We start from the raw sequence: 11,438 nt of genomic DNA, 5'->3' as shown, positions 1-11,438 counted from the left end.
ATCCTACCCTATCCTCTATCGTATCCTCTTCTGTATCCTATCCAATCCTATATCGTATCCTCTATCCTATTCTATCCTCTATCCTATCCTATCCTGTATCCTATCCTATCCTCTATCCTATCCTATCCTCTATCCTATCCTCTATCCTATCCTACCCTATCCTCTATCCTATCCTATCCTCTATCCTATCCTATCCTCTATCCTATCCTATTCTCTGCCCTGTCCTATTCTCTATCCTATCCACTATCCTATCCTATCCTCTATCCTATCCTATTCTCTATCCTATCCTATCCTCTATCCTATCCTATCTTCTATCCTATCCTATACTCTATCCTATCCTATCCTCTATCCCATCCTATTCTCTATAGAATCCTATCCTATCCTCTATCGTATCCTATTCTCTATCCTATGCAATCCTATGTCCTATCCACTATCCTATCCTATCCTATCTTCTATCCTATCCGATTCTATCCTCTATCCTATCCTATCCTCTATCCTATCCTATCTTCTATCCTATCGTATCCTCTATCCTATAATCTATCCTCAATCCTATCCCCTATGCTATCCTGTCCTCTATAAAATCGTATCTTCTATCCTATCCCCTATGCTATCCTGTCCTCTATAAAATCGTATCCTCTATCCTATCCAATCCTCTATCCTATCCAATCCTCTATCCTATCCTATCCTCTATAATATCGTATCCTGTATCATATCCTATACTCTTTCCTATAATCTCATCTATCCTATCCTATCCTATATCGTCTCCTATCCTCTATCCTATCCTATCCTATCCCCTATCCTATCCTATCCTCTATCCTACCCTATCCTCTATCGTATCCTCTTCTGTATCCTATCCAATCCTATATCGTATCCTCTATCCTATCCTATCCTCTATCCTATCCTATCCTGTATCCTATCCTTTCCTCTATCCTATCCTATCCTCTATCCTATCCTATCCTCTATCCTATCCTATCCTCTATCCTATCCTATCCTCTATCCTATCCTATCCTCTAGCCCATCCTATTCTCTATCCAATCCTATCCTATCCTCTATCGTCTCCTATTCTCTATCCTATGCAATCATATCCTATCCTCTATCGTATCCTATTCTCTACCCTATCCAATCCTATGTCCTATCCTCTATCCTATCCCATCCTATCCTCTATCCTATCCTCTATCCTATCCTACCCTATCCTCTATCCTATCCTATCCTCTATCCTATCCTATCCTCTAACCTACCCTATCCTCTATCCTATCCTATCCTCTATCCTATCCTATCCTCTATCCTATCCTATCCTCTATCCTATCCTATTCTCTATCCTATCCACTATCCTATCGTATCCTCTATCCCATCCAATCCTCTATCCTATCCGATCCTCTATCCTATCCTATCCTCTAGAATATAGTATCCTCTATTATATCCTATCCTCCTTCCTATAATATCATCTATCCAATCCTATTCTCTATCCTATCCTATCCCCTATCCTATCCTATCCTCTATCCTACCCTATCCTCTATCCTATCCTATCCTCTATCCTATCCTATCCTCCACCCTATCCTATCCTCTATCCTATCCTCTATCCTATCCTATCCTCTATCCTATCCTATCCTCTATCCTATCCTATCCTCTAGCCCATCCTATTCTCTATCCAATCCTACCCTATCCTCTATCGTATCCTCTTCTGTATCCTATCCAATCCTATATCGTATCCTCTATCCTATTCTATCCTCTATCCTATCCTATCCTGTATCCTATCCTATCCTCTATCCTATCCTATCCTCTATCCTATCCGATCCTCTATCCTATCCTATCCTCTATCGTATCCTATTCTCTATCCTATGCAATCCTATGTCCTATCCTCTATCCTATCCTATCCTATCCTCTATCCTATCCTATCCTCTATCCTATCCTATCTTCAATCCTATCCTATCCTCTATCCTGTCCTATCCTCTATCCTATCCTATCCTCTATCCTATCCTATCCTCTATCCTATCCTATCCTCTATCCTATCCAATCCCGTATGTTATCCGATCCTCTATCCTATCCTATCCTCTATCCTATCCTATCCTCTATCCTAACCTATCCTCTATCCTATCCTATCCTCTAACCTATCCTATCCTCTATCCTATCCTATCCTCTATCCTAACCTATCCTCTATCCTATCCTATCCTCTACAATATCGTATCCTCTATCCTATCCTATCCTCTATCGTATCCAATCCTATATCCTATCCTATACTATCCTATCCTCTATCCTATCCTACCCTCTATCCTATCCTATCATCGATCCTATATTATCCTCAATCCTATCCTATCCTCTATCCTATAATATTCTCTATCCTATCCTCTATCCTATCCTATCCTCTATCCTATCCTGTCCTCTATCCTATTCAATCCTATATCCTATACTCTATCGTATCCCATCCTTTATCCTATCCTATCCTCTATCCTATTCTATCTTCTATCCTATTTTATCCTCTATCCTATCCTATCCTCTATTCTATCCTATCCTCTATCCTATCCTATCCTCTAGCCCATCCTATTCTCTATCCAATCCTACCCTATCCTCTATCGTATCCTCTTCTGTATCCTATCCAATCCTATATCCTATTCTCTATCCTATCCTATCCTCTATCCTATCCTATCCTGTATCCTATCCTATCCTCTATCCTATCCTATCCTCTATCCAATCCTATCCTCTATCCTATCCTATCCTCTATCCTATCCTATCCTCTATCCTATCCTATCCTCTATCCTATCCAATCCTGTATCCTATCCTATCCTCTATAATATCCTATCCCCTATCCTATCCTCTATTCGATCCTCTCCACTGTAATATCGTATCCTCTATCCTATCCTGTCCTCTATCCTATAATATCATCCATCCTATCCTATTCTATATCCTACCCTATCCTATCCTCTATCGTATCCTATCCTCTATCCTATTCAATCCTATATCCTATCCTCTATCCTATCCTATCCTCTATCGTCTCCTGTCCTCTATCCTATCCAATCCCCTATCCTATCCTCTATCCTATCCAATCCTGTATCCTATCCTATCCTCTATAATATCCTATCCCCTATCCTATCCTCTATTCGATCCTCTCCACTGTAATATCGTATCCTCTATCCTATCCTGTCCTCTATCCTATAATATCATCCATCCTATCCTATTCTATATCCTACCCTATCCTATCCTCTATCGTATCCTATCCTCTATCCTATTCAATCCTATATCCTATCCTCTATCCTATCCTATCCTCTATCGTCTCCTGTCCTCTATCCTATCCAATCCCCTATCCTATCCTCTATCTTATCCTATCCTCTATCCTATTCAATCCTATATCCTATACTCTATCGTATCCCATCCTTTATCCTATCCGATCCTCTATCCTATCCTATTCTCTAGAATATAGTATCCTCTATTATATCCTATCCTCCTTCCTATAATATCATCTATCCAATCCTATTCTCTATCCTATCCTATCCCCTATCCTATCCTATCCTCTATCCTACCCTATCCTCTATCCTATCCTATCCTCTATCCTATCCTATCCTCCACCCTATCCTATCCTCTATCCTATCCTCTATTCTATCCTATCCTCTATCCTATCCTATCCTCTATCCTATCCTATCCTCTATCCTATCCTATCCTCTATCCTATCCTATCCTCTATCCTACCCTATCCTCTATCCTATCCTATCCTCTATCCTATCCTATCCTCTATCCTATCCTATCCTCTAGCCCATCCTATTCTCTATCCAATCCTACCCTATCCTCTATAGTATCCTCTTCTGTATCCTATCCAATCCTATATCGTATCCTCTATCCTATCCTATCCTCTATCCTACCCTATCCTCTATCCTATCCTATCCTCTATCCTATCCTATCCTCTATCCTATCCTATCCTCTATCCTATCCTATCCTCTATCCTATCCTATCCTCTATCCTATCCTATCCTCTACAATATCGTATCCTCTATCCTATCGTATCCTCTATCCTATCGTATCCTCTATCGTATCCAATCCTATATCCTATACTCTATCCTATCCTATCCTATATCCTATCCTATACTATCCTATCCTCTATCCTATCCTACCCTCTATCCTATCCTATCATCGATCCTATATTATCCTCAATCCTATCCTATCCTCTATCCTATAATATTCTCTATCCTATCCTCTATCCTCTATCCTATCCTATCCTCTATCCTATCCTATCCTCTATCCTATCCTATCCTCTATCCTATCCTATCCTCTATCCTATCCTGTCCTCTATCCTATCCTATCCTCTAGCCCATCCTATTCTCTATACAATCCTATCCTATCCTCTATCGTCTCCTATTCTCTATCCTATCCAGTCATATCCTATCCTCTATCGTATCCTATTCTCTATCCTATCCAATCCTATGTCCTATCCTGTATCCTATCCTATCCTATCGCCTATCCTATCCTCTATCCTATCCTACCCTATCCTCTATCCTATCCTATTCTCTATCCTATCCTCTATCCTATCCTATCCTCTATCCTATCCTATCCTCTATCCTATCCTATCCTCTATCCTATCCTATCCTCTATCCTATCCTATCCTCTATCCTATCCTATCCTCTATCCTATCCTATCCTCTATCCTATCCTATCCTCTATCCTATCCTATCCTCTCTCCTATCCTATCCTCTATCCTATCCTATACTCTATCCTATCCTATTCTCTATCCTATCCTATCCTCTATCCTATCCTATCCTCTATCCTATCCTATCCTCTATCCTATCCTATCCTCTATCCTATCCTATCCTCTATCCTATCCTATCCTCTATCCTATCCTATTCTCTGCCCTGTCCTATTCTCTATCCTATCCTATCCTCTATCCTATAATCTATCCTCAATCCTATCCTCTATCCTATCCTATCCGCTATCCTATCCTATCCTCTATCCTATCCTATCCTCTATCTTATCCTATCCTCTATCCTATCCTACCCTCTATCGTCTCCTATCCTCTATCCTATCCTATCCTCTATCCTATCCTGTCCTCTATCCTATCCTATCCTCTATCCTATCCTATCCTCTATCCTATCCAATCCTGTATCTTATCCGATCCTCTATCCTATCCTATCCTCTATAATATCCTATCCCCTATCCTATCCTCTATTCGATCCTCTCCACTGTAATATCGTATCCTCTATCCTATCCTGTCGTCTATCCTATAATATCATCCATCCTATCCTATTCTATATCCTACCCTATCCTATCCTCTATCGTATCCTATCCTCTATCCTATTCAATTCTATATCCTATCCTCTATCCTATCCTATCCTCTATCGTCTCCTGTCCTCTATCCTATCCAATCCCCTATCCTATCCTCTATCTTATCCTATCCTCTATCCTATTCAATCCTATATCCTATACTCTATCGTATCCCATCCTTTATCCTATCCTATCCTCTATCGTATTCTATCTTCTATCCTATTTTATCCTCTATCCTATCCTATCCACTATCCTATCCTATCCTCTATCCTATCCTATCCTCTAGCCCATCCTATTCTCTATCCAATCCTACCCTATCCTCTATCGTATCCTCTTCTGTATCCTATCCAATCCTATATCTTATCCTCTATCCTATCCTATCCTCTATCCTATCCTATCCTGTATCCTATCCTATCCTCTATCCTATCCTATCCTCTATCCTATCCTATCCTCTATCCTATCCGATCCTCTATCCTATCCTATCCTCTATAATATCGTATCCTCTATCATATCCTATCCTCTTTCCTACATTATCATCTATTCTATCATATTCTCTATCCTATCCTGTCCTCTATCCTCTGATATCCGCTATCCCATCCTATTCTCTATCCAATCCTATCCTATCCTCTATCGTCTCCTATTCTCTATCCTATCCAGTCATATCCTATCCTCTATCGTATCCTATTCTCTATCCTATCCAATCCTATGTCCTATCCTGTATCCTATCCTATCCTATCGCCTATCCTATCCTCTATCCTATCCTACCCTATCCTCTATCCTATCCTATTCTCTATCCTATCCTCTATCCTATCCTATCCTCTATCCTATCCTATCCTCTATCCTATCCTATCCTCTATCCTATCCTATCCTCTATCCTATCCTCTATCCTATCCTATCCTCTATCCTATCCTATCCTCTCTCCTATCCTATCCTCTATCCTATATTATACTCTATCCTATCCTATCCTCTATCCTATCCTATCCTCTATCCTATCCTATCCTCTATCCTATCCTATCCTCTATCCTATCCTATCCTCTATCCTATCCTATCCTCTATCCTATCCTATCCTCTATCCTATCCTATCCTCTATCCTATCCTATCCTCTATCCTATCCTATTCTCTGCCCTGTCCTATTCTCTATCCTATCCTATCCTCTATCCTATAATCTATCCTCAATCCTATCCTCTATCCTATCCTATCCGCTATCCTATCCTATCCTCTATCCTATCCTATCCTCTATCTTATCCTATCCTCTATCCTATCCTACCCTCTATCGTCTCCTGTCCTCTATCCTATCCAATCCCCTATCCTATCCTCTATCTTATCCTATCCTCTATCCTATCCAATCCTCCGTCCTATCCTATCCTCTATAATATCGTATCCCTTATCATATCCTATCCCCTTTCCTATCCTATCCTCTATTGTATCCTAACCTCTATCCTATCCTATCCTCTATCCTGTCCTATCCTCTATCCTATCCTATCCTCTGTCCTATCCTATCCTCTATCCTATCCTATCCTCTATCCTATCCTATCCTCTATCCCATCCTATTCTCTATCCAATCCTATCCTATCCTCTATCGTATCCTATTCTCTATCCTATGCAATCCTATGTCCTATCCTCTATCCTATCCTATCCTATCCTCTATCCTATCCTCTATCCTATCCTCTATCCTATCCTATCGTCTATCCTATCCTATCCTCTATCCTAACCTATCCTCTATCCTATCCTATCCCCTATCCTATCCTATCCTCTATCCTATTCTATTCTCTATCCTATCCACAATCCTATCGTATCCTCTATCCCATCCAATCCTCTATCCTATCCGATCCTCTATCCTATCATATCCTCTATAATATAGTATCCTCTCTTATATCCCATCCTCCTTCCTATAATATCATCTATACAATCCTATTCTCTATCCTATCCTATCCCCTATCCTATCCTATCCTCTATCCTACCCTATACTATCCTATCCTCTATCCTATCCTATCCTCTATCCTATCCTATCCTCTAGCCTATCCAATCCTCTATCCTATCCTATCCTCGATCCTATCTTATCCTCAATCCTATCCTATCCTCTATCCTATCCTATCCTCTATCCTATCCTATCCTGTATCCTATCCTATCCAATCCTCTATCCTATCCGATCCTATCCTCTATCCTATCCTATCCTCTATCCTATCTTATCCTCTATCCTATCCTATCCTCTATCCTATCCAATCCTCTATCCTATCCGATCCTCTATCCTATCCTATCCTCCTTCCCATAATATCATCTATCCATTCCTATTCTCTATCCTATCCTATCCCCTATCCTATCCTATCCTCTATCCTACCCTATCCTCTATCCTATCCTACCCTCTATCCTATCCTATCCTCTATCCTATCCTCTATCCTATCCTATCCTATATAATATCCTATCCCCTATCCTATCCTCTATTCGATCCTCTCCACTATAATATCGTATCCTCTATCCTATCCTATCCTCTATCCTATCCAATCCCCTATCCGATCCTCCATCCTATCCTATCCTCAATCCTATCCTATCCTCAATCCTATCCTATCCTCTATCCTATTCAATCCTCTACCCTATCCTATCCTCTATCCTATCCTATCCCGTATGTTATCCGATCCTCTATCCTATCCTATCCTCTATCCTATCCTATCCTATCCTCTATCCTAACCTATCCTCTATCCTATCCTATCCTCTATCCTATCCTATCCTCTACAATATCGTATCCTCTATCCTATCCTATCCTCTATCGTATCCAATCCTATATCCTATCCTATACTATCCTATCCTCTATCCTATCCTACCCTCTATCCTATCCTATCATCGATCCTATATTATCCTCAATCCTATCCTATGCTCTATCCTATAATATTCTCTATCCTATCCTCTATCCTATCCTATCCTCTATCCTATCCTATCCTCTATCCTATCCTGTCCTCTATCCTATCCTATCCTCTATCCTGTCCTATCCTCTATCCTATCCAATCCTGTATCTTATCCGATCCTCTATCCTATCCTATCCTCTATAATATCCTATCCCCTATCCTATCCTCTATTCGATCCTCTCCACTGTAATATCGTATCCTCTATCCTATCCTGTCGTCTATCCTATAATATCATCCATCCTATCCTATTCTATATCCTACCCTATCCTATCCTCTATCGTATCCTATCCTCTATCCTATTCAATCCTATATCCTATCCTCTATCCTATCCTATCCTCTATCGTCTCCTGTCCTCTATCCTATCCAATCCCCTATCCTATCCTCTATCTTATCCTATCCTCTATCCTATTCAATCCTATATCCTATACTCTATCGTATCCCATCCTTTATCCTATCCTATCCTCTATCGTATTCTATCTTCTATCCTATTTTATCCTCTATCCTATCCTATCCACTATCCTATCCTATCCTCTATCCTATCCTATCCTCTAGCCCATCCTATTCTCTATCCAATCCTACCCTATCCTCTATCGTATCCTCTTCTGTATCCTATCCAATCCTATATCCTATCCTCTATCCTATCCTATCCTCTATCCTATCCTATCCTCTATCCTATCCTATCCTCTATTCTATCCTATCCTCTATCCTATCCTATCCTCTATCCTATCCTATCCTCTATCCTATCCTATCCTCTATCCTATCCTATCCTCTATCCTATCCTATCCTCTATCCTATCCTATCCTCTATCCTATCCAATCCTGTATGTTATCCGATCCTCTATCCTATCCTATCCTCTATCCTATCCTATCCTCTATCCTAACCTATCCTCTATCCTATCCTATCCTCTATCCTATCCTATCCTCTATCCTATCCTATCCTCTACAATATCGTATCCTCTATCCTATCGTATCCTCTATCGTATCCAATCCTATATCCTATACTCTATCCTATCCTATCCTATATCCTATCCTATACTATCCTATCCTCTATCCTATCCTACCCTCTATCCTATCCTATCATCGATCCTATATTATCCTCAATCCTATCCTATCCTCTATCCTATAATATTCTCTATCCTATCCTCTATGCTATCCTATCCTCTATCCTCTATCCTATCCTATCCTCTATCCTATACTATCCTCTATCCTATCCTATCCTCTATGCTATCCTATCCTCTATCCTATCCTATCCTCTATCCTATCCTATCCTCTATCCTATCCTATCCTCTATCCTATCCTATCCTCTATCCTATCCTATCCTCTATCCTATCCTATCCTCTAGCCCATCCTATTCTCTATCCAATCCTAACCTATCCTCTATCGTATCCTCTTCTGTATCCTATCCAATCCTATATCTTATCCTCTATCCTATCCTATCCTCTATCCTATCCTATCCTCTATCCTATCCTATCCTCTATCCTATCCTATCCTCTATCCTATCCTATCCTCTATCCTATCCTATCCTCTATCCTATCCTATCCTCTATCCTATCCTATCCTCTATCCTATCCTATCCTCTATCCTATCCTATCCTCTATCCTATCCTATCCTCTATCCTATGCTATCCTCTTTCCTACATTATCATCTATTCTATCATATTCTCTATCCTATCCTGTCCTCTATCCTCTGATATCCGCTATCCCATCCTATTCTCTATCCAATCCTATCCTATCCTCTATCGTCTCCTATTCTCTATCCTATCCAGTCATATCCTATCCTCTATCGTATCCTATTCTCTATCCTATCCAATCCTATGTCCTATCCTGTATCCTATCCTATCCTATCGCCTATCCTATCCTCTATCCTATCCTACCCTATCCTCTATCCTATCCTATTCTCTATCCTATCCTCTATCCTATCCTATCCTCTATCCTATCCTATCCTCTATCCTATCCTATCCTCTATCCTATCCTATCCTCTATCCTATCCTCTATCCTATCCTATCCTCTATCCTATCCTATCCTCTCTCCTATCCTATCCTCTATCCTATCCTATACTCTATCCTATCCTATCCTCTATCCTATCCTATCCTCTATCCTATCCTATCCTCTATCCTATCCTATCCTCTATCCTATCCTATCCTCTATCCTATCCTATCCTCTATCCTATCCTATCCTCTATCCTATCCTATCCTCTATCCTATCCTATCCTCTATCCTATCCTATTCTCTGCCCTGTCCTATTCTCTATCCTATCCTATCCTCTATCCTATAATCTATCCTCAATCCTATCCTCTATCCTATCCTATCCGCTATCCTATCCTATCCTCTATCCTATCCTATCCTCTATCTTATCCTATCCTCTATCCTATCCTACCCTCTATCGTCTCCTGTCCTCTATCCTATCCAATCCCCTATCCTATCCTCTATCTTATCCTATCCTCTATCCTATCCAATCCTCCGTCCTATCCTATCCTCTATAATATCGTATCCCTTATCATATCCTATCCCCTTTCCTATCCTATCCTCTATTGTATCCTAACCTCTATCCTATCCTATCCTCTATCCTGTCCTATCCTCTATCCTATCCTATCCTCTGTCCTATCCTATCCTCTATCCTATCCTATCCTCTATCCTATCCTATCCTCTATCCCATCCTATTCTCTATCCAATCCTATCCTATCCTCTATCGTATCCTATTCTCTATCCTATGCAATCCTATGTCCTATCCTCTATCCTATCCTATCCTATCCTCTATCCTATCCTCTATCCTATCCTCTATCCTATCCTATCCTCTATCCTATCCTATCCTCTATCCTAACCTATCCTCTATCCTATCCTATCCCCTATCCTATCCTATCCTCTATCCTATTCTATTCTCTATCCTATCCACAATCCTATCGTATCCTCTATCCCATCCAATCCTCTATCCTATCCGATCCTCTATCCTATCATATCCTCTATAATATAGTATCCTCTCTTATATCCCATCCTCCTTCCTATAATATCATCTATCCAATCCTATTCTCTATCCTATCCTATCCCCTATCCTATCCTATCCTCTATCCTACCCTATACTATCCTATCCTCTATCCTATCCTATCCTCTATCCTATCCTATCCTCTACAATATCGTATCCTCTATCCTATCCTATCCTCTATCGTATCCAATCCTATATCCTATCCTATACTATCCTATCCTCTATCCTATCCTACCCTCTATCCTATCCTATCATCGATCCTATATTATCCTCAATCCTATCCTATGCTCTATCCTATAATATTCTCTATCCTATCCTCTA

Source organism: Halictus rubicundus, unplaced genomic scaffold (assembly GCF_050948215.1).
Source record: "Halictus rubicundus isolate RS-2024b unplaced genomic scaffold, iyHalRubi1_principal scaffold0060, whole genome shotgun sequence".
NCBI lineage: Eukaryota > Metazoa > Arthropoda > Insecta > Hymenoptera > Halictidae > Halictus > Halictus rubicundus.
This window is presented reverse-complemented; position numbering follows the sequence as displayed.